Raw genomic sequence first — 26122 nt, 5'->3', positions numbered from 1 at the left:
AAACACTGGGCACTCTGCAGTTAACTCTAAACTTGAAACATTTGAATTTAATTCATTAGAAGGCTGACTTGAGGTCACCAACCAACTTGTTCCCTCCTCCCAAGACTCATGCAAGATGTACAAACTCAGAATAATGGATCAGTTTAAATCAAGGAAAGGGTGTTTCATTTTCAGGAAAATGCTCTCCAAATGCTGAAATCAATTAGATTAAGGAAGAGTCTCTGGAGGAAGTGCTGCCACCAACACCATTATTAAAGAGAGATTCTGTTCTAATTTATTTTAAAGCCGCCTTCATCTTTTCATGTGCTAATTATACAGATGTCTACAAAGCACGTTTGAAATCTTTAAATCACCACCTGGGAAAAAAATTCTCACTTGAAGTGAAGTTGTTGATCTATGCTCCAGAGTGGCCTGACTAAAAGGAGTAGATTTATTTTTCATTAAAAAGGGCTCTCATATTAATGAAAACCCCTAGGAAAGAACAGAGATGAGTCTTCTCCCATTTTTTTACCCAATTGTTCCCTGTCCCCAAAGTGTTGCAATTTTGGATACTGCATTGTCCCACTCCACACTTGGTTTTTTCAGCATCCCTCCAAAACAATGACTTATATAGCTTCACATCTTGATTTTTCAGTGAATTTTAAGTAGGGATTAGTGATAATAATTTTCCTTTTTTCCTTATTCCCAGGGTACCTCAAGGAAAATAAATCACTGTTTCACTCAAAGTTCTTAAGAATTGTTCTTTGTCACCCCAACAAAAATGACACAGCTTCCCCTAAGCCATACCTCAAATTGTTCATAATTTCCCCCCTGTGGTACCTTAAATATGTACAGTTTGGGGGCAGCTAGGGGATAGGGCATTTAAGCTACATATTGTTGAGAAGAGACTTCTAGCAACCCTAGCCAGCTTTGCCCATTATGAAGAATACTGGGGACATCCCTGTTCTATAGATTGTATCCAAATCCAACAACATATTTTTTTAGTTCCACTTCCCTATTATATTTATACTGTAAATTTGTTGTCAGTGATCACAAGTATATCAGAGATATTTTTCATTTACGAAACTTAAAAGGCTTTTACACACTTCATATGAAAACAAAGAAACATTTCCCCCTACATTCCCCAAATACACTAAAAGTTTACATTACAAGAAACTGAAGCTGAAAGAACAAAACTTCGGCAATTAAGTGAACCTGGAGTCAGATATGCCTCTTTACTTTTGAGGTCAATGAAAGGCTAATGTAATAGTTGCAGCCCTGAATATTTCATTCTCTCTTTTATAACCGCATTGTAAAACCCAAGAAGTAATGGTTTCAAACTATACAAAAAATAAACATTTTGCTCTTGGTGGCCTCTAAAAAAGTCACTAAAAAAAGAAAGAAAGAATTTGTTCAACCACTGTTGTTCATTTCAACTGCTGAAATCAGAAACAAATATATGTTTTCCAGAATGTATTCTCTCTTTTGTGTTGAATAAAAAAGGGGTTCTTTTCTGCTAAGGAACAAAAAAGAATAAAAGATAGACACTTCAAACCAGGTGCACAAAGGTGAAATGTTATGAATACTTGATGGAAAATAAAGCCTATTGATCTCATTGGAATTTGTTTCCAAGATAATAAATTAAGGCACTTTCCCCAAGTTAATGAGTCAAAGAGCTCCATCATTGCTCAACCCTATTTTCACTTGACAGCAGATAATAGGTTAAACTATTGATCCAAGGCAAGTTTACACATCCTTTTGAGCCAGCCAGCAACAAGATAGTTTGGTGAACCATGCCTTCATCTTCTGGGTCCTTTCTTTCTTGATTGCATTTTTTGTCATCTGTGATCATTTTTTTTTTTCAAAACATTAGGGAAGCCGCAAACAGCTTATTTGAATAGCAAGCAATATGAAGTGGGTGGGGAAAAGGGAGGTAGTCTAACAGAGCAAAAAATATTCTCACTGCCCTTTTACATGCCTACCTATTCCTATACTCACTTGGAGATCAGTGGAGAGGATATTTCACAGATGTGAAGAGTATAGAAGTGATCCAGTTTGCTTTATAAAGGACATTGCCTCTATGCAGTTTCCTTTACAAATTGTTCTATCCTGATTTTGAACAGGTGTTGTGGCACAAAAGAATAATGGTAAGGCAAAGGTCTATCTTTGAACTGGCATCACTATCCTTCCTCTGCTAAGATATTGAAGACATTGGCATGCCATTATACGTAGTCATTCATCTTTGAAGTGATTTTCCAAGCTGTAGCTATAAGAGTATCAAGCAACAAGAACAACAGAAGTTATGACACAGAAACATGATAGTTATAATTTATAATGATCAATTTGATTTGGACGCCCCTTGCATCCCATTATTGGAAGTGATCTGGCTAACAAATATATAAAGGGCTTGAAATAACATATGGGATATTTAAGTCATTTCGCAGTCCAAATCCTTGGCTTTACCATAATATCTGAAGTTCTTGATTTTTCATTGTTTTCTTCTCCTGAGTTCTCTGCTTTTAAAAAAGGGGCCATCTACACATGGAAAAAACAGTAATGCTGATCTGGAATGGGTAAAATGTAAAAAGTTGGGTAAAATATTCATTTTAAATAAAGCTATCCTGCCAAACCAGGATAAATGTGCACTGTTGTAGGCAACTAATCTTTTCTCTGTCTCTTTCCTTAATGCCTCTAAATTTTCCCTTTCCATTTCATTTAAATCCTTAATTATTACTATTCCCAAATATTTTAGATTTTCTTTTTAAATTATCTTTATCTCCCTCTGATTTCCAAAAACTTCCTCTACCTGTTTTGTATAATTAAATAAAATCATTTCTGATTTTTTTCAGTTTATTTTAAGCTCTCTTATTTCTCCAATCTTCTTTATATGCTCTCCTACTATCATAATTTTGTCTGTTATTTCTTTTAAAGTAAAAAAAATGTATCATTGGCAAACAAACCAATTTATCTGTATCATGACTTTTCTTAATGCATAACAAGACAATGTTATGGCAAACTAAACATGTGTGGATGCCATGGAGTCCATTTTCCCCAGGCTCACTCATATGGCCCATGTAGATGGGCCTAAAGTAACTTGAGATTTTTTTCTACCCACAAGTTCAGTTGCGATCAATATCAGCTTTGTTTTTAAAGAATGAATTAATAGTGATTCACGTCAATACAAATGGGTTAAATTTTCACCGGGCAAACTGTCTCTTGGCATAGTGCTAAAATATTGCAAGAAAGCAAATGAGGTAGCTGAAAAATCAAAGAATTCCAACTGCTAGTGAGAAAATACTGAATGCTCAGTCTTATAAGCAGGGCACATAAACGGATTTGTTGAAGTCATTTCAGGAATCAACTAGCTGCCAACATTTTCAGATGGGAATTTGGAATTGACAGAATCACAAATTATTGGTTTTTTGCTGTAGCACATTTTGGCAGAAACTCTAATAAAACTAATTGCAGAGCAAACCCTTCTTCCACATAGTTAACTTTAACTGTGATTTTTACTGTTTTCATATGACACATTCATTTGCATGTTTTTTTTAATACATTAAGAAACTGCTTTGTACTGAGCTGGGCAATTTGTTTGATTATCTAAGTGATTTCAAATCATTTCTGGACTTCTCCACAATGACCTGAAGATGGTTATGATTCCATTTATGAATAGTTGAACCACACACTTAACCACTGTGTAAGATTTAGAGGTCTTGCTCTCCATCATCATCACCACCATTCAAAATGGAAATAAGCAAAAAATTAAACTGGAGGTAAAAAGTAGCTGGTACAAAAAAAAAAGTAGCTGGTACATTCTGGTACAAAAACACTTCTCCTGCCTAAATTTCCTACACCTATATTGGACTAAAGGGCTTCCATTTTATTGGCAAGACTTTTGCCATACTGATATACAATATCTGATGGCATTTTTTTTCAGTAACTCCTATGTGAATTACAGATTTTCATGCAATCATGTAGTCATTAAAGAAACTAGCCAAGCTTCTGAACCCTATTCCCTAGAATAGATTTAGTATTTTGGTGGCTCTTTAAAGTTCAGATTGAACCCAGATTCACCACTCTATTAACTTAGGAACTACAATTGGCTTGAGAGTTTACTGCAGCAGTTATTAGTGCACCCAGTGAGTTTCAAGATATTTCAAGAAATGTGCTTTTTCCGCTTTATTACAAGATTGCAGTGATTCAGCATGCAAAGAAGAATTCCTCTTCCTTCTCTCTGATACAGCATGACCTACAGCAAAGAAAGTGATGGGAGAAAAGCACAACTACCTCTTTTGAATTTTTCTTTTCACAAGAGCACAGCTGGAGAAAAGTGAGATCTCTACATCTGGTTGCTTTAAAGCAGTGCATTGCTGAGGTTCTTGGAATGATAAACACCAGGTATCAAGAAAGCCCCTTGCTCAACATGGAGGCTAAATATGCTTTGCTGCTGATATATTCAATTTTTATGTTTAGTGCCCAGGAAGAAAGTCCATGGGAACTAAGTAAAGGGAATAATTTAAAGCACTGTTCTTCAGTTGTGACATTGAATTTGGTGATGTATCTTGGTTGTGAACATGATTTAGACAATGTTATGATTACAAGCAGCTTGATAGCTGGAACTTTCAGAAAGTGAGAAGGGGAAATTGATGAATTTGTTAACTTCATATTTTTCCTGGAAGAAAAGGAAAGGAGTCAAAGAATGAAAACCCATACTAGCAGCCACAGCCGGTTCTCCTCCTCCTCTTGTCACCTTCTCTTTTTTGTAAGATACTCCTTAATAATTCTATTTTTGACTAAAAAATAATAACTGGTGGTCATACTATATATTTCAACTTGATTCTTCTTAGGGAAAGAAAGAATGGATGGATGGATGGGTAGATGGATGGATGGAAGGATAGATGGAAGGAAAGAAGGAAGGAAGGAAGGAAGGAAGGAAGGAAGGAAGGGAGGGAGGGAGGAAGGAAGGAAGGACTGAGTTGTGGAAAACAAGTAAACAAACTATAAATGCAGAGAAGCTTTGGCTTAAAGTCTAAGGAGCTTTTACTATATGGTTTCTGCAACAGAGAACTCAGTGTTTCCATGCTAGCTCTCTCTTTTTCTTTTTCTTTTTTTAAATGCCCTTCATTTAAGACAGTAACAATCTTGAAGAATGTGATAATTTTGCTTCAAATGCAAATACTTTGTTGGCCTGCTTTTGTAAAATCCACTTTGCCATGCTCTCCCTCAGAGTTAATCTTCTTAACGGTAGCTACAAGCTTCCATTTAGTATAAGAACAACAAAAGTAGTCAATTGAATTGTTTGGGAAATAGCATTTGGTTGTTTAAATTATCTCAGAAAATGGAAATATGCATTTACAAATGGACCAAATACTATGAGTCTAGTGGCCTAACCATAAAACTTTTCCAATTGTACAGTTATTTTGAACAACTTCTCAATTTGAATTATTTACCATTTGCTAGACACAATGAGAAAAACAAGTTTAAATAATAGCTGCTTCTGATTTAAAAAATTGTAAAGACATACACCTTAATTAAAATGTGCTGGTTTTATAAAATCCATATACTTTCTAAGAATTCATTTTGTCCTTTTGCTACAGTTAAAGAAGCCAAGAGAGATACAGTGTAGTATAGTGGTTTGAGCATAGGAGTATTACTCTGGGAACCAGCATTCAAATTCCCATGCATTTGTGAAAATATATTTAGTTATTGAACGGGTCACACGCTATCTAATTGTTGTTATTAGTTTTATTATTATTATATTTATACCCCACTTTATCTCCCCAAAGGAAAATCAAAGAGGTTTGACATAAAACATTAGTAAACAATTTAAAACAAACAAGTATACAAACATTAAAAAAGAATTAAACATATCCAGCACTAAAACCAGTTAAAATCCATCAAAAACATATTCAAAGTTAAAAACCACAGCACCCCCTGACCTACAAAACCCTATACGGTTCCGGCCCAGCGTAACTGTCCAAACGCATCTCCCTCTACGTCCCACCTCAGAATTTAAGATCTTCCAGGGAGGCCCTGCTCTCAGCCCCGCCTTTATCACAAGTGAGATTGGCGGGGACAAGGAGCAGGGCCTTCTCGGTGGTGGCCCCTCACCTATGGAATTCACTCCCCGGGGAAATTAGATCATCGTCATCCCTCCTTTCCTTTAGAAGAAAATTAAAAACATGGATTTGGGACCAGGCGTTTGGGCAATCTGGCAGATAAATAAAGGACAATGACGATTGATAGAAATGGAAAATGTGGAATGAAGCTATGGACTCTGAGTTGCAAACGTTGAGCATAAGATTGTTTTCTATTGACTGTGATATATATTGATTGCTCTTAACTGTTATAACTGTTTTTAATTGCTGTCTATTTCTTATTTGTATTACTGTGTAGGCATCGAATTGTGCCTTTTTGTAAGCCACCCTGAGTCCCCCCTCGGGAGTTGAGAAGGGAGGGTAGAAGTACACGAAATAAATAAATAAATAAATAGATCTTAAAGACCTTCATCTTTAAAACCTTGTTTGAATAAAAAGGTTTTAGCCTTCCACCAGAAGGTGAGCAGGGAGAGGGCCATTCTGGCTTCCCTGGGCCGGGAGTTCCAGAGTTGTGAGGCAGCAACCAAGAAGGCCCACTCTCTCATTCTGACCAACCAAAGCTGACATGGAGGTGGGATCGAGAGAAGGGCCTCTTCTGAAGATCTCAAGGCCTGGTCAAGTTTGTATAAGGAGTCAGTCAAATAGCCTGGACTTGAACTGTCTAGGGTTTTACAGGCCATAACCAGCACCAGGCCATAACCGGAAACAGACTGGCATCCAGTAGAGCTGCTGCAACAGGGGGGTGTCCACTCCCTATAGCTAGCCCCAGTTAGCAACCTGGCAGCAGCTCTTTGGACTAGCTGAAGTTTCTGAGCACTCTACAAAACAGATGGGATGTAATGAAGGAATGGTGAGTCGGAATCTTTGTAATTAAGAATAAATTCGGAAATATTTCCTTTTTGAAGCAATTTTGAAGTTTTTAAGGAAACCAGAAGTCCCTTTGGCCTTCTGAAGCTTTTTCTGCCATTTCTCTTACGAATCAGTAAGTGAGTCGGAAATGATTCAGCTTTTCAAACCAGTGTGGATGTATTTCCTTCGTTTCCTTTCCCTCCTGCCTCTGTCTTGTGCAAGAGAAGCAGTTTAACCCAGTGTGGATGGATTCCCTTTGTTTCCTTTCCCTCCCGTGGCAGTCTTGGGCAAGAGAAGCAGTTTAAACCAGAGTAGCTGGATTTCTTTCCTTTGTTTCTCCTCGCTTCTGGAATAAAACAACTACTTTCAAAGTAAAGACCACCCAATGAAACAGGAAATAGCACTTTGAAACCATTAACAAATGATTTGGAAGTGTTGGAAGTTTTGAAAAGTTTTGAACTTTTTTCTGTGAAAATTGGAATTGACTTTAAATCTGAACCACCAGTGCCCCCTACATCCGAAACAAGTTTTGAACCATTCTCTTTTTTGGATCAAACAAGCGTAATCTGTCTCTGGCTTTCTCGAGTGTGCATTAATCTAAAAAAATGTCAGATTATGTAATTACTAATTTCTGAATACAAATATACAAATCAGTCACAAAACTGCACATTGTCTCCTCTCTTGAAAGCTCTCACCATTTCTTTTATGGTAGGCTTGAAGATAAACTATAACCACATTAAACACACAATCTGGGACCATGTATCTCTTCATGCTGGAAATCTCAAAGGTGGATTCAAGGTTTTAAGAGCAGCCTGTTTTTACCTCAGTTGCTTCAGGGAAGCCTAAATCACTGCAAAGCAGCCAAGTGACATTCAGGTTTTATCCATAGTGAATGGGCACCTCTAGTCAATTTATAAAAGCTACGCACAGTTATAACTGCAATGGTAGCAAACCTTTTCCTGGACTTTAGATCAATTTTATTATGTAGCTACATATTCAGATCTGAAGCTGCAGGTGGCAATATTGCAGATCTGAATAAAAATCTCTATAAGCAGAAAGAGATTTTCTTTCTTATGAAGTTATTTGCCCTCCTATATAGGCATTCCAACTCCAAATTTGAGTCTGCGTCCTTATAGGGTTTTTTTTTGGGGGGGGGGGGCAAAGAAAGCAGATCCTGCTTTATCCTGCCAAATGGATAAACCAGTCCTCAAGAACATATAATTCCAGACATGTGCAATTGTTTATTTTCTTTATTCCTTTTCTCTCCCTCTCCCGTTGTTCTCTCTGTATGTTATTTTGATTGTATATTAAACTATTAAAGATCAATTAATCAATAAATAAATCGAAAACAAAGCTGAAAGTGAACATTAAAGGATAGTGTAGTTTCTATTCCAGAGTAGCAGGCAAGCTTGAATTAGAAATTCAAAACAAAAGATAAGACAATGCAGAAATGCAATGGTGCATGATAAAATACAATGGAGCATGATTGCATTCGAATATGATCAAATTAGCACAGATGATGAAGGAGAGATGCTAACTTCAGGCATTTGTTAATTATCACTTAAATTCTGCATCTATATTTTAAGGAAAGTCACACTATACAGCATCAGCTTATCTGATGAAGCTCTCAGAGCAGTAATTAAAATTTACTTTTGTAAACACTTATAGAGCCTAATTTCTTCATGACTCAGCCTGTCATTTTAATCCCTTGATAGTCCTTTTAATTATTTCATTTTCTTTTAATCTTTTGCAATTACATTCTGATATAGGGGCAGGCTTACCAATAGCAAGGCTCAGTTAACTAAACCTTTTGCAGTCATTATTTTTTCCAAGCTTTGCATAGGTTTATTATTACTGAGCTTCCAAAGAAAATAATTGAGAAAACACTTGAGATTAATTTTCTTTCACCTTAGAGTGCAATGTCAATAATTTTTCTCTTCAGTGAATTTCATTGTTTTAGAAACACACAATGTCAATACATTAATAACAACAACAAATCTTTATTTATATCCCACTTTTCTCCCTCAAAGAACCCTAAGCAGCTTGTTGTTGTTGTTGTCATTCGTTCAGTCGTTTCCGACTCTTTGTGACCTCATGGACCAGCCCACACCAGAACTCCCTGTCAGAGGTCACCTCCCCCAGCTCCTTCAGAGTCAAGCCAATCACTTCAAGGATACCATCCATCCATCTTGCCCTTGGTCAGCCCCTCTTCCTTTTTCCTTCCATTTTCCCCAGCATCATTGTCTTCTCTAAGCTTTCCTGTCTCCTTATGATGTGGCCAAAGTACTTCAACTTTGTCTCTAATATCCTTCCCTCCAATGAGCAGTCAGGCTTGGTTGGATCTTCTTGCAGCTTACAACTATTAAAATCATGTAAACAACAATCCAAATACATCAATGATAAGTATAAAGCATCAGAAAATAAAATTCAACAGTGTTTACTAGGTTGGCCCAACTTTTAACTAGCAACTTCTAATATCATTATCAACTTCTTCTCAACATGTGTCTCATTATTAAACTGTCAGTTTTACTCACAGGTAGACTGTGGTAGGATCAGCAGTCATTTTTCTGCTCCTGGGCTCCCTGACAGCCACATTGGCAACTAAAAAGACACACATCTCTGCAACTATCTTTTCTCCCTTTTAACAGCACCAAATGTGCAACAGGGACCTTGTCACATTGCCTTCAGGATGTCCCATTCATTGTGGCAAATTTATGGTGTTCCATTGGAAGGCATGGGGAACTATTGCCCCGTGCCCAGCATCACCTAACTTACCTGGGAGCCCATCCCATGGGAGGAAGCGTCTACTTCCCAGATTCCCCCCATTGTTTCAAAGGCAACACAGGAAGCCTCCTGTGTTACCACCACCATGGCATATGGCACTCTCCCCTTTCACCACAGAACCCAGCCAGAAATACACATGCATTGTGTAATGGATGAAAGGGGAGAACAAGTGGCAATTGATGGGCAAAGTAGCATGTCTAATGAGGTCATGAACAAGTAAAGCTACTTCATATGTTTTATAGAGACTAAGATTGTTTTTCTCTACTAGATTCAAGGAGGGGGATACAGTTGTGGAGCTGGTATATGTCAAGGCTACTTTAATTGTGCTTTTCCTTCATGGCAGGAGGTTCAACTAGATGGCCCATGTGGCCTCTTCCAACTCTAGATTCTGTGATTCAATTGTTCAGCTTCTGCCTTGATAATTTGAATTTTTATTGAGAGAGCCATCTGTCATCTGGTTGTGTGCATTTCTAACACACATGTATAAATGGCCACATTAGACTTCTGCTATCATAGTTTTACAGAAATCCCTCTCATTTCCATGGACTACATTTAATTAAAGATAGAAATCTTTAAAAATTAAAAGTAGAAGTGGATTGCCTATATTCCCAAGGGCCTTCTATTGGGGAAAAAAACAGGAATAGGAAAGTTGCTGCTTTTCTTGAGAGGAAGACCTCTCCATAACTTATCTTGCCCCCAAAGGAATGTGTATAAAATTAGATGAGAATTTTGTCCACTTCCAGTTTTATTTTGAGGGATGGTGCACTCAATCGGTTCTTAAATGCCCCAGACATATTAACAGTACAATATTATACTTATCCATTCAGAAGTAAGACCCATGGAATTCAGTGGAATATACTTATGGGTACAACACAAAATAACTGATTTTTTTAAAAAGTTGGAACATGCAATATTATTAAAGTGCAGATTTCATTTGAATAAACAATTAGAGTATATTGATACTTTTAATATTCAAACCAAATATTTTTGATTTGTATATTCTGTGTGTATATATAGTATCCTTTTATGGCTGATATTTGAAACATTGCTGTGGCTAGACTAATGATCAAGAAAATCTGCTCAGTATTTCTCCATACAATATAATTCACATGGCCAAAAAATTATACATGTCCCAGACTGGGCGAATGACTTTACACTGGTATATGAAGCAAATAAGCTCAAACTTTCTTTTTGCATTGCCTAGTTTTAAAAATGGTCCTTCCAGATGGACCAAACATTTGTAGCATAGAGACATAGCAACAAGTTGCCAGGTTTTGATTATGACAAACTGTTTCCTCTAGGCTAGACTGGAAATAAATTTTGTTCAATTGCTCACTGCACATGAATAATAGAAGGAATAAAATTGGTTGGCAGAGCATATTAACTAGGACACACAGCATTTAATATGTCAAACCCCACAAAAATATTGAAAAAAAGTAAGAATGGCTTACTCCACTTCTGAGTACTTACATCTTTAGCTTTCCTATCAACAATGAATCCCCTTTGGGGTGTGTGTGTGTGTGTGTGTGTGTGTGTGTGAAGGGTGTGGTATAAATATAGGAAATAAAAAATAAAGAACTTACTTCTTTTACCAACACAGGTATAAAAAACATGTTTCCTTTGCTAATAAGCAGTCTGCATACAAAACTGGAGAAAATACCACAATAACATTATTTTACTTCTTTTATATATTCAGAATGTTGAAAAGATCCTTTTTGGCAAACAAGTTCCAAAATTTTCCAGCCAGCATGGTAACTGGCTCAAAAAAAGAAAAAGAAAAAAGAAAGAAAAGAAAGAAACATGGGCAAGCTCTGGTAAAACAATAGGAAAATGGGAATCTGAGTGTTTACCTCAACATATATTTCTTTGCATTTTATGGTGAAGAAAACAGCTGCCTTGATGAGTCAAATTAAGCACCACTTTATTGTTTACAGTAGTATTCAGACTGATGCTTCCAGTAGAGGGATGAAGTTTGTAGTGATGTAAATCTTTCATAAATTTGATTCTTCGAACAAATCATTTTACCATTTTCTTCAAAGTTGTAAAAACAAATCACATTTTCAAAGACAATTTGGGAACTATTCATGCAAGTTTTCTCTACAAAAATGTCCATAGAAGTGATAGACACTCCTTTTGATGTTCCAGTACTTCCCACTCAACCATTTTTTTAAGTTAACCATCCACTGATGGAATATTTGACTCAGATTCCCACAGATTTCTCTCAATCAGGTGGGTCTATGATCTTACTAGCACCATCAGCAAGATTATACCATTTAATAGCAGTGGTCTATGCTTTTCTTTATGTGTTTTCATTTAAGGTGCTTTAGATGGTGGGCTGGATCTGTAGCATAAATAAGCAGTGGGGAAATCTCAAAGCTGGAATTCTCTTAAGGCAGAATTTAGAACCAATGATCCTTATCTTATTTTTAAAAGCTTCTGAGAACATTCTGGCAAAAGTTATAGGTCATTATTTTTCCAGGATGACTAGAAAGAATATGTGTGTGGGAGAAGATAGAGAGAAGTTTTTACACACACACACACAAGTATGCATCCTCCCAATAGATTATCCTCAAAGGAACATAGCATTTCCCAGGAAAGGGGTCCACATCCCAGCACTAACACTCTTCAGGTGTCAGTTAAAAGGTCCAGCTCATCTTAGGTCAAGAGGCTGCTGTATTGCCATAGACAAAGATCACAGTGATAGCCCACAGTCTATCAGCTCATGTTGTTGTGGGACAAAGCTTTCTGCTCTGAGTATGTTGGCTAAAGGGTTATATTGGTCAATAGTTAAACCAATAGTTATTGATTTAATAAACTTTATGATACAAATAGGTCATTCAATTATGCAGTCTTCCAGATGTTGTGGGATTACAGCTTGGAACATCCATCATCTTTGGATATGTTGACTATGGCTTCTGTGAACCCAGAATATTCTACCAATTGTTAGAGGGCTAAATGGTGCCTAATCCTAATTTTTGGTATGCCAAGATCTATTTTCTGTAACACTATTAACTTCACAACACACAATAAAAATGGTATTTCTACACATTTAAAAAATGGCAACCCACTGTGCCCTTCAACTGTGGGGGTGAGGTATTTTGCCATTTCTAAAATGTTCATTTTTCCAACAATTCCTGAGTCAATTGGCAAATGACTTACTTTTAAATTCCTCACATAGAGATGGGCCAAATGGCCAATTTCCCAGTGTGATGTTAACCCCTGTTGACCACTTTTGTTGCCTGTTTTTTAAATAAAACAATGACACTGTGTGTGGGAGGAGTCAAAATGCCCATTCCCCCAGATTGCCAATGCAGAAGTTTGGGGAGAGGGTTAATTTAAACCCACTTCCTACAATTGCCAATGCAAAGGCTCTGGGAAAGATGGGGGTTAATTTAAAATCACTTCCTATGATCTGGAATGCTTTTTTAAAAGATAAATAATCAAAATCCTGAAGGGACAATGGGAAGAAATCTCAGTGCAAATGGCCCCAGAGAAAGTGCCACCTTAAGAAAGGCGCTTCTGTTTCAGTCAAGGGTTTTGAGTGCAAACAACATCAGTGTCACCTTACGATAGTAGAAGAGGCTTGAGTGCAAATGACCCCAGTGCCACCTTAAGAAAGGTGCTTCTGTTTCAATCTAATTCTAAGGGGTTTGAAGGCAGTGGTGCCTTAAAGGATGCCTGCTTTAAAAAGTGTGTTGTTATCCTTGAAGTGGGAGGAGTCTCTGCAACATAAAAAGATTTCATTATCACTGTGACAAGATTCCTCAGCAGACAACCTGGTAGAGAAAAGAAACATCTGAGTGTAGGAAATTGGAAAGTTCTTGCCCTAGAAGATGTGAGTGTGGTAATGTCTTAAATGCCTGCATTTTAAGAAATATGATTATAACTTGCCTCCAGAGATGGCTGCTCCATGGCAGAATGTATGTTACACCGAAGGATCTTTAATAAATAGTATTCTTTCCAAGCATGTGTGACACAGTTCCCAGGTCCAATCCACACTTGGCCCTCACCAGGTATAAAATTAATTTGGCTTTACCAGAGGCAGGCATGTAGCCGGGGGGGGGGGGGGGGAGGCTTCACCCCCCCCCCAAATTCCCATGGTGGTCCGCGAGAAGGCCTTACTGGTGCATTATTTAAACTGTTATATTTATTCATATCATGATCACATCACCATACTGAATATATCCCATATGCATGGGGGTATTGGGGTAACGATGCAAAAGATTTGCTAAGCTAGACCCTCTTTCGCTCAGACTCAGCTCCCCCCCCCGAATCAAACTCAGCTCCCCCCGAAACAAAATCCTGGCTATGGGCATGACCAGAGGGGTCGTTTGGACACCTCCAGTAAAGGCATGAGAGCTTGCTCATTTTTGGCCTTATTTGGATGAGCCCTCAGGCCCTTTCCACACTGCCCTTTATCCCAGGATCTGATCCCAGATTATCTGCTTTAAATTGGGTTGCATGAGTCCCCATTGCCAGACTGGGATAAGAAGATAATTTGGGATCAGATCCTGACATAGAGGTTCAGTGTGGAAGGGGCCTCAGAGACCAGTCTTACCAGCTGCTTGGAGAGGCATTCAATAAGCTAAGGGCTAGTTTTCCAAAATGGTCAGTTTCAATGGGTCTCAGAGCCAATGCACCTTACAACATACAGAAGTTACCAGAAGTGCATTTTCAGTTGCAGAGGAGGGACAGGAAACCCAAATTCCATACATATACTAACACTGGGCTGGGCAATTTGTGGCATTTGAGATGTTGCTAAAATGAAAATTCAAATTCCTCTAGTTAGCAAAGCTAATAGAACTTTAGTCAAACAAATTTCCAGAAGCCCTTCTCCCAGCCTCAAAATAAAATACACATGTGATCAGGGAGAACCAGGGAGGAATTCAGCAAAATGAAATGAAAAAAGTGAAGCCCAGTTGACCTCTTGGAAGAACATTCAGCGTGTGTCATAAAAATGATGCTCAGCTTCAGTTGGAGAGCTTGCTCACACAAATAACACTCTATTTTAGACTACCATTCTGACTAGCTTTACAAAAGCACAGTTGAAATCAGAAACAATAGAATTAGTTTCTATTCAGAAAGAAGTCAGTCCAATTCTGGTGCACACAGTATTGTTCGGCAAAGAGTTTATGTGCTGATTGCTTTTGCAAGAAACAAGTTCTCTTGATATTTGTTCTGAATTTACTTCCTTTTAGCTTCAATGGGTAACTATTTGTCTGAATGTGAAAAGAGCTTAATTACTTTATACCCTGTCTAACACTATGTTATACTATGGATAGAATGCCATTTGTCATTTTCTCAATTACAGTTATACTAATTTCTCTTCCATTCATTATAAATGATTGCACCTCTCCAGGCCTTTTAAGTTCTCTAACCTCTGTAGCATAACCTTTTGCACATGTTTCAAACCACACTATAGTATATTTCAAAACAATAAAATTGGTATTGAATTGCAAAAGAAGCATCTGTATGCAATGTGTTTATGGGCACATTTACACTATAGACTTAATGTATCTTGGCATCACTTTAACTCCCATGGTTCAATGGTATGGAATTCTGGAATTTGTAGTTTTACAAACTATTTTTTTTCTTCTCTGCCAAAGAGTACTGGTGCTTCAGCAAATTACAACTCCTATTCCATAGCATTTTGTCATGGGTGGGACTGAAAAGAGACTCGTCCACATACTATCACTCATCTACACTGGCCAGTTTTGAACAGTAGTGCTCTTGATGGCTCCAGAGACAGCCACATACTCCATCCCCAACCTGCTGTGTGGTTTTCAGGTTGTATGGTCATGTTCTAGCAGCATTTTCTCCTGACATTCCACCTGCATCTGTAGCTGTCATCTTTGGAGGATGCAGGTAAAAGATCAAGATAAAATGCTGTTAGAACATGGCAAAACAACCCAGAAATCTCACAACATCCCAATGATTCTAGCCATGAAAGCCTTGACAATAAGTGTGAAGTTTCAGTCAACCTTAGAGCATCTTGTGATTTCCTTAACATGGGGGCTAGAACACTTTACACCATGATAAATACCAGAAATCCACGAAAGTGAATTCACAGTGAGTGTGGGGGCTATTAAGCCCGTGATGAGAACCCCTATGTTAGAGCTAGCTTACCTCTACTTATTATGGAAGTGAATACTACCAATCTGCTGCCATCAATTGAAGAATTTTCTGCTCGTACTTTGTAGCCTCAAGAATATAAAGGTAACATTGCTGCTTTTGTGAAAGCTGTCAGCTCTAATCATATGGGATAAACTTCATCCAAGCCACGCAGATTATGTAACACTGTGTTTCATTTCTCCCTTTAAATAACAATAACACCTTCCCAAAGACATACAAAGGATAAACAAGGACTTCTTCATTGTCTTTCCCTCAAGCCCCAACTTTCACCTGTCTTAACTGGTTATTCCCTTTACCTGTCAGCTGCCTATAAAGTCTCAATGGTCAATTCTACTCCAGGAAAGAAACCCACTCATACAGAAGTTCTATCACCACCATCACAACTGATGACCCAAACAGTATTTTGTCACTCATTATTTTACATCAAGAGAAAAAGGCAGTGTCTGAAGATCATGAAAAGTGAACCAATGGCTCCCACATCCTCAAAAGTTGCCACCATGACATTTATTTCCAGATGGATCCAGAGCTGTAGTAAATGGAATTTACCTCTGTGTAGACATGCCTAGAAGTATATTGTAAAATACTGTATTACAAAGAACATTTAGACTTTCAGGCATTCGAATGAAGAGTAAGATAAAAGTACAGTAAGTTGGTACAATTTTACTAATTCTAGGAGAGATATAGTTTCCAGAAATTTTGAAAAGAAAGGTTTTGTGGGGAGGGAAGATGAAATTTTGGAAAATCTGAATATATGCAACACTTATTTTGATATTCTATCCATATGTTTGCTACTGCTTTAGCAAAATGCAATGCTGCGTTCACAACTTCGCATACAAAATTCTACTATTGAACATATACAATGTATAAAAAACTAATTTTTGTTAAAAAAAAACAACACTGTGTAATGCAATCTACTGCAATCTATGCTACCTAAACACAAGTGTTTAATTTTTATAATCAATTTGAAAGATAAAAACAGAAAGCACAAATTTTATAATCAACCAAATGTATTATTTGAACCAAAACAAACATAGTCTTATGGAACAGGCTAGCAGCATGTGTTGATATAAAGCAGTAGTTCTCAACCCGGGTCCCCAGATGTTTTTGGCCTACAACTCCCAGAAATCCCAGCCAGTTTACCAGCTGTTAGGATTTCTGGGAGTTGAAGGCCAAAAACATTTGGGAACCCCAAGTTGAGAACCACTGATATAAAGCTTAACTCAACATTATATCAAACACTTTTATTATTTTATTATTACAAATCATGATGCACTCTTGCAATATGCTTCTCTGCAGAGGGCAGCTTGCACTGGTACAGAAATACTTTTAAAATACATTTGTTTTATATATGAAATCAATGGACAGGTATTCTTCTATAATTCTGTAGATGGGGATGGGAATCATGTGTAACTCTAGATGTTGTATTACAACTCCCAGTATCCTTCATTATTGATCATGTTGGCTGGGACTGCTGGAAGAGAATATCCCTCAACTGCTGGTCTCTCTGTGTGTAGTCTGAATAGACTTCATACTATCCAGATACTAGAATTGAAAGGAGTAAAATTTTACCTTAAAGCATTCCAGTAAATTCCAAAAGAGAATTAGAGCTCTCCTCCCCTTTTCATATTTTTCGGTGGGAGGACAAATTGTCATGGGGAAATGAGGAAATTTGTTTTTGTCTCTAATTTTCTGATTTATTTATATACCTATCCATACACAAGAGTAACCACAGGCTACTTAGAATTTCCTTAATCTTATCTGGGATTTCTTGGACTTTATCATATGAGGAAGCAAACTAGTATCGAAGCAGAACCTTTGGTGATTGTCCCTATTGCACACCACCATTGTCTCCTCCCTGTGACTAACTTGTCACCCACTATTGATGGAAATAAGCTGTCAATAGTTGCAAATTGTATCATGTTCCAGTCACCTACCTGGTACAATAGTATTATTCAGCTTCTGTACTGGCATGGCAGTGAAGTTAAATCAAGGAGAGGGATTGTCCTCCTCTCCCACTTTCCTACCTCCCTCTCACTATTTCTGAGCTAGAAATATTTACATTTTAGTGGTATTTGGGAGAGAAAAAACCAAACCTGAAATTGCAAAATTGCTTTTAAAATGTAATGCAGTTATGAGGTTATGTGGAAGTATAAATGCAGGACTATGGATCAACACAGATATGCAAATGGAGAGATGTGTGATAACAAGGGTGGTGGTATGTCACCATTACCCATGACTATAGATCTGTTATGGAATAGCCAGTTTTTGTGACAACGTTTCTTGTCAGTTTGCTTTGTTTGAGAAAAAACCTGAAATGGAAGTAATATTTTTTTTACATTAAACCCATGCTCATTTTACTGCTTGGGAAACATAAAATGCTGTATCTTCAAATAGCTGCTTAATATTAGCAACACCATAATGTTCCACCTAACCTAATTTTCTGAATAATGAGAAAGAAGCAAACTTATACTGCAGAGAATAGGAACTCTCACAATTCAGGAAAAAGAAAGCATGCTGGATAGCATGGTCAAATGCTGGCCAGAACAAAGCCATGGGTAAGTCTGCCCTGGGAGTCTGTCTTAAGAAAGAGCTCAGAGCCCTATCCAAACATGATGAGAAAATATTGAATGACTACACTAAGAGCTGGATCTTTAGCAGTACCACTAACATGTATATCTCTATCACACTTTGTGCTGATTTTATGAAGAAGGTAATCTCTAATTTTAAAGGAAACTCTCCATCCAATTTGGCATGAAGATCTTCCAACATTTGTAAAATGTCCACTAAAGGACATGAAAAATAAATGATGGGGTAGGATGAAACATTTATCCACTTAGCTCATTTACCCTATGGTTCTTCATAATGTTTGAATCGGGCCATGTTGACACTTTCTGAATGTCTCCAATTTAAAGGTATTCATAACTGCTCTGATGCAGCTATGAGAGTCTTTTGGGCACTCATACATGAGACACTGGCACCACCACTGCTGATGGCACAAGCAAATAGATCTCTCTCAGAGGCTTGCTGGTGATGTCACATTTCTGTTCTCATAGTTTGGTATCTGACATGACTTCACCAGAAATGCAACATCACCAGAAAACCTGTGGAAGAAAGCTGCTTGTTAGTGGTTAAGCAATGGTGGGAACATTGGTGGTGTAGACACTGAGGAATGCCTCCAGAGCTTTCAGAAACCTCCAGGGGAAATCTCATGTTCTCCTATCATAGAACAATAGCTGGAGGCAGAGTGTGTGCTGTCCATTTGGCTCATGCATCACATGGATTCACTGCAGCAACTTTTTAAACAGAAGGCCAGGTCACAGCCCTCAAATTGTTGGAGGGCCGTATTCTAATTTGAGAAAAACATGAATGAATTGCTATGCATGCTGCACATATCTTATTTGTAGTGCAAAAACACTTTAAAACAATACAATAATTAAAATGAAGAACAAATATAAGCTTATTAGTATTTCAATGGGAAGTGTGAGCCTGCTTTTGGCTGATGAAATAAGATTGTTGTTGTTATGTGCTTTCAAGTCGTTTCAGACTTAGGTTGACTCTGAACGAGGGCTGGGTAAATGACCTTGGAGGGCCGTATCCGGCCCCCGGGCCTTAGTTTGAGGACCCCTGATTTAGGCCATGTAGAAATGGTCTCGGTTGGAAGAGAAACATTTTCTCTTCTTACCTGAAACCACTACCAAATGGGTAGCACGAACATTGTGACTTTCAATACTGCTTACTTTTTTATAACATCTGAATTGTCACAAATTATTCTGGCCTCTGTCAAGCAATACAAAGTAACTGGCATTTATAAATTGCTTGCTTCCTCCCCTTCGATATATGTCATGAAGTTCCTCTTCAAGGTCTGTGAACTTTAGAAAGCCTACAGTAAATCTACAGTGGGGGGATTTTGCCCCGAAACTATAGAGAGTGTATTTAAATGATGGGACCTGGAACTTGTTGGTTTAGCCTTTTCTGTCAAACAGCAGTATGTTTATAATACTGTCATTTTGTTTGAGAGCCAGACATTTTCCCATCATGCTCTTTTTAAAAGTATGAGCACTATTTTCAAGTTTTTGTTTGTTTTGCTACTGGCTGCAATGAACTCAGGTTAACCCATTTTGTAACATCCTCATTTTTCTAACAATATATTTTCACAGTGTCATTATATTGATTGGAGGCAGTTTTATTACAAGCGATAAATATTTTCTTCACTGTTTATGCATCCAGCAATGGTATTTATTTTGTGTCTGTATCACATCATGAACAATCATAATTGTCTAAGGCCAGAAACAGTTCTCCATAAATATTAAAATTATAGGCACTCATTAATTGGACAGGGTAATAAAGGAAGAGCTGACTAATGGCCCTGTGGTATTCATGTCATCCATAGCAGATTTAAATATTTAAAGATACATCTAAAACACCATAAAAGCTTTGAAATTATGGGTTACATCCAAAGTTTGTCCTATTTAGATTAGGCCCATTAAAATTGATAGGAGTTAACTAGTTCAAATGAGAAAAGCGATTTGCATTCTCCCCTCCTAAATGTTTGGCCAATTTGTATGGAAATTGTATATATTGTACAGGTGTAGGCAAGAAACATATGTAATTTCAGAATACCAGCTGCAGGAACAAGGGATGTATGCTAAATGAAAACCAGTCCAAGACTACTGTTTGTTTTCAGCCCACTTTGCACTGAATACATCAGGAGCAATGGGATAATTATCATGACTGGTAGCAACTGATCACTGAACTGAAATTGTTAAATTTCTCTTACCAGCTACACAGGTTGATCTCTATTTAATGCATGTAAGTTGGGTGATTACCTGCTCTCTAACACGAATTTTTGGAAGAGTAAATACTTTCAGAAATAAGTCAGAGGTTCAAGATAAACACCATAAAACAAAGAAGCAAGCAAGCAAAAACGCACCTGTGGACTTCTACTAATGCAAATGTGAACCGGTTACAGATGTTATAGCATAGCAAAAAAAAAAAAGTACAAATGCATGTACAAGAAAACTATAAATAAAAAGCTAAGAGGATGCCTCCCAACATGCCTGCCCTCTTCAACCATTAGTTTGTGCCTCCAATATGTCCTTTTTTTCACCTTCCATGCTTCAGTTTCATTAAATGGACGCTGAGAAGAACAAAGCTTAGAGATACAGCCTTTATCTTGTTTGTTTTTGTTTTCTTGCTGGTAAGGCTAGAACATTATTGGAAAAGACTGCTTTTAACCATCAGGAGAACTAAGATTTTTCTTCCCATCCAAGTCAATGAAAATGCTATTTCAAACTTGTTTTAGACCCGAATTACTTACAAAGATGTAACCTGTTTGTTCAAGTGTAGAGGAAAGAAAAGTGGGAGGGAATTTGAGTAGATTAATGGGAAGATGGTGTTAAAGATCTCATCTCACCTACTGGTTTTCCATCCCAGATATTGGCTTGCTGCAACTCCTTTTTAATAAGAAGGAGAAAGAGAAGGGGAGAAACCCTGTCAAAACTCAGAATGTGCAGTTTGCTTCAAGTCACAACCAATGCTCGATAAATGTGACTTGCAAACAAATTATTAGACAAGGAAATACCTCATGCCACAGTTTGAGCAGCAAAAGGCAGGATAGGGAATGATCCCTTTAATCTCTGGCTATTCTAGAAGAAAAGTCTCATTTTAAAAGCACAAACTAGAATTTTCCTTCAAAATCCTTTCCATCTTGCTAACAAAAAAAGAAGAAGAGGAAGAGGAAGACCTTGGGTTGCACTGAAACACAATCGGCGCTGACAAAATTACCATCTGTCAGCTGCAAAAACCACCTTAATAGGATCTTCATGCATCATTTGCCAATACATCACCTAGTCCTAGACACTTGGGAAGTGTCCGATGTTTGATCCAATACAACAACCAGCATAGTGATCTTGTTTACTGTGTACTAATCTTGTTGTGTTTATAATAATAATAATAATAATAATAATAATAATAATAATAATAATACCTTATTTATAGACCGCCCTATCTCCCCGGAGGGATCCAGGGCCATTTCCAACACATATGGCAAACATTCAGTGCCAACAAAGAGACAATGAAAAATGTTATTTTGTTTTGTTTTGTTATGTCATGTCAGGAGCATGCTTCTGGTGTGAGAGAATTGGTTGTCTGCAAGAACATTGCCCAGGGGATACCTGGATTTTTTAAATGTTTTTACCATCCTAGTGGGAGGCTTCTCTCATGTCCTCACATGGAGCTGGAGCTGATAGAGGGAGCTCACCCGTGCTCTCCCTGGGTTGGATTCAAACCAGCAGCCTTCAGGTCAGCCATCCTTCAAGTTATCCGTTCTGCTGGCACAAGGGTTTAACCCCCTGTGCCACCGAGGGCTCTGTCTCCTTGTTGCACTCAAGAGAGTCATCAGTACTTAACATCTTGCTTATTGCAATAAATGGGACATCTTGCCAAACCGGTTCAGAATGGTGCATCTTATATTTAATTGGTTTTGTCCCATCAGAGGAATATATCTATGAGTCACCAGGAGCCATTACTAGAGGGCGACAAGCAGGTCACATTCACACCTATCTTTTGCACAGATTTACAAACCTTTTTTGTGGACACAAGGCATTTTGGTGCTTTTTGGCTCTATGCACACACACCACACAGAGAGCAATGTAACTCAGGCAGAAACCCTCAAAAATTCCCTAAAATGCAGCAAAAATATAGAACAGTTGTAAGGCAAAAGGCATCCACGCACCCCAAAAAATAATAAGCAAGCCCTGCCAGTGCCAGTCTCTGTGTCTCTCTTTCTCTTTATCCAGCATGAAGACTAAGCCTCAGCTACAGTTAGCTATAAGCTAAGCAGCAGCTAATGGAGTCTCCTCTCTCTCTCTCTCTCTCAGCTTCAAGATAGTTTGGGTTGACTGGAGAGGCTCCGGATTAAGGGAGGATGCAATAGCCTTTCACAGAGTTTGCCATACATAAATGAAGGAACAAAGAGCTGCTTTCAATAGTTTCCTCTCTTCAGATAACTTTGCAGTGAAGATGATGCTTGAGAAAAGGAAAATCATGTCAAAAGGTTTCCAAACAGCTGCTGCTTAGATTCTGCAGATTCATAATACTGTATTGTCCTTAGTTAGCATTTCTTTCCTCTTTCTCTTCATTTGCAGAGCTTTTAAATATCCAGGATCATGCAGTGAATGTAATCACACCATGCAGGTATTATTGTTTTTCAATGGTTTCCCACATATTGGGACTACTAGGTGAAAATGGTCTTTCTGCAGAAGTAGTTGTTATGGAAAAGAATGAGGGTTTTATGCAGAAAACAGTGAATTTTATGTTAAGAATTGCTTCCAGTGCAAAAATGTCTGCTCTTGCAATTTTGGAAAACAAGCAAATAAAAATTTCACCCAAGTTGACCTTTCTTTTTTTCAATAGTATGAATGTGTCAAAACACTCTTTCTCAACAAAGACAATAATAAAATTGTTTATATAATGAGCACAACAAAAATTGTTACTTTTTGTTATAGTAATTGCACATAATTATTATAATTGGGGAGTTTCTTTTCCCCTCCTTTTATGGCTATTGCGGTGAATCTTGCTACAATGGTAGAACACATTTACCATTACTAGACCACCAAATTTCAGATTGTTTTACTTATCCACACAGTTTTGGGGAATTTTCTAAGTTTTTATAAACAACATTTTTTAATAATAAAGAAACTATGTTCCTAGTTTGAATGTGTTATTTCCCATTTAATGGTGTAGTCCTCATTTTGAAAGTAGTTGTTCTACTCCAGAAACTCTGCTTGCATGGCAAAACTATGTTGAATTGGCTGAGAATCGATGATGAGATATTCATTGAAAAACTGTTGCGTTATAGCACAATGTCCCTCTTACAAAGACAAAGTTTTTGCAGTTTAATAAACTTTCCCCATTTTTATGACAGAAAAAAATTAGAGAAAGAAATTTATAACTTAGGAACAAAAACCATAGTAAATACACCATCAAAGCACCCCTGACAGATGGCCATCCAGCCATTTCAAATAATAATAAGATAATATATTTCTAGTTTGAAAGTGTTATATCCTATTTAATGTTGTTACATTGAAAGCATTTGTTCTGTTCCAGAAACTTTGTTTTATTGGCACAAACTATTTTAAATTGGTCGAGACTCAACAATACTATAGCAAAATGTTCTATAGCCCTATGTTCCCTCCTGCATGTATTGGAACTCTGGCTGACTACGGAGGGGAATATCGTTCTCTCCTGTATCCTGATTAGTGCTTTCTGGTACTGATGCATTCTGGGAAATAATTCTGGGAAAAATAGTTTTGGACAAGGTTTTTCGTAGGGCTCCTCTCTTCCCATACTACATATCCCACAGATATGTGCTTTTTCAAGCAAACTCTGTTTCCTTCTTTTCTGCTCCTAATTTACAGAGGAATTATTTCCATTAATTTACAGAACTGAAGCTTTTTTGGCTTTGCTTTGTTTGCTTGCTTGCCATGAAAATGAAGATCAAACTTACTTTGGGAGTGAACCTTCTGAAATGTGCAAAATACAAATGGAAACGTATTGGGTAAGTTTCAGTTCTAAAGCTTTTGGTCTGGGCCATGCATGCGCATCAGATATCTCATCATAAGTACGAAGCTAACAAATTTCTTACGACCTACGATAAGATATGACTTCTCTGCACTAGCCTACTAACTAAAGTAGGATCCCTAAAACAGTAGATCTTCCACAACTTGCCTTGAAGTCTTCGTTTGAAAAAATGCATATGAAATTAGTATTATGTGTATCAAATTAGTATTGAAAAATTCATTAAATTTGTGAAAGAGCTGTGTGTGTTATGGTAGGTTACTATGGGGAATACCATTGCTTTAACTATGCAGATCCTCATTGCCAATGTGATAGCTCTACTCTTCACTATTTTATCAAGATTGGTCATTACTCTCCTCCCAAGAAGTAAATGTCTTCTGATTTCCTGGCTGCTGTCTGCATCTGCACTAATCTTTGCGCCTAGAAATACAAAGCCTGCCACTGCCTATGAAATTAGTATTGAAAAATGCATATGAAATTAGTATTATGCGGATGAAATTAGTATTGAAAAAAATTTGTGAAATTTGTGAAAGAACTGTGTGTGTCATGGTATTTTTAAAAAATGGCACCCCAAAATATACTAAAACTACAATAAAAACATTTGTTTATCAGAGGTTTGTAATCACATTATGTAAGTAATCTGAAAGCCTAGTCTGGTACATAATCTTCAATAAACTTACATGTACATATTTATATTGAAGGTCAACCATGTTAATAGGGGGTACATAAAGGTCTCTTTAAGTCATAGAAACTTCACACTTGTTAAATAATCATGCCCTCACCTTGAAAATGACCCATGTCCTTAAAAGAACAGGCGAAATTAGCCAGATTAATAGAGAGAGACATTGGAACATCCTTTTCTATGTTTTTGTTTAATATCTGTTAAAACTGCTCTGGGGGAAATTGTCAGACAAGAAGTACATTCCAGGATGATGGTAAGTCTTATGGAAAGCTCGTGTTAACTCAAGCACACTTTGTACAAGCAACACATCAACTCAATACTGGTACTCAGGACAGTGATTGATTTCTTCGGCAACGAGGCCTTTCTAGAATATATTTTCCATCATGTTTTGTGACAAGGAATATTTTCCATTTTGCCAGCCACAGTAAATGTTTTGAACATTTTGCTGTTTTCAGCACTTGATTACTGTCACTTTCATCAGCAAAGCCAAAAAGTCACTGGGAGACGTATCTGCCTTTATTGCATTTCCCTCTCTCCATCAACCACTCATCATTGCACTATCCCACCAACCAGTCATCCAGATATTTTGAACTTTTAAATCCCACAAACCTCAGACAGGACAATGATGGGAGTTATTGTTCAAAACATCTGGAGAGCATCAAATTGTCTTATTGTGCTTTTATCTTGCATGATTGCTCAAAGATGGTTTTCTGGCATTCTAGGGTTTCCACAAAATATTATAACTGGAGGAAAAAATAGCTGTGGATGTTACAAATTCTATGCATAGGTTGTCTGAAAACTTAAAAATGATATCAAGGTTTCCTCCATGGGCAAAAGGTTGATAAAGGCTGCCTTGGGTAATACAATCTGGTATGGAATTATTGTCCTTATTTAGTTTACCATTCTTGTTTCTTGTGTGAATATATTTTATGTCAAAAGCATATTATGTCCCTCTCTGCTAACATCTGACATAAAAGCCTTTTTAAAGGCATTTTTTAAAAAAATAATTCAAATTAAGTAT

General features: G+C 37.3%; 1 protein-coding gene across 2 annotated transcripts in view; it reads right to left on the bottom strand.

The window, feature by feature from the left end:
* SGCZ (sarcoglycan zeta) overlaps positions 1-26122 on the bottom strand; it is a 699685-nt gene that overhangs the window by 238363 nt on the left and 435200 nt on the right. The gene's annotated exons all lie outside the window — the stretch shown is intronic.

The sequence above is a fragment of the Anolis sagrei genome, chromosome 5 (genome assembly GCF_037176765.1).
Source record: "Anolis sagrei isolate rAnoSag1 chromosome 5, rAnoSag1.mat, whole genome shotgun sequence".
Taxonomy (NCBI): Eukaryota; Metazoa; Chordata; class Lepidosauria; order Squamata; family Dactyloidae; genus Anolis; species Anolis sagrei.
This window is presented reverse-complemented; position numbering and strand designations above follow the sequence as displayed.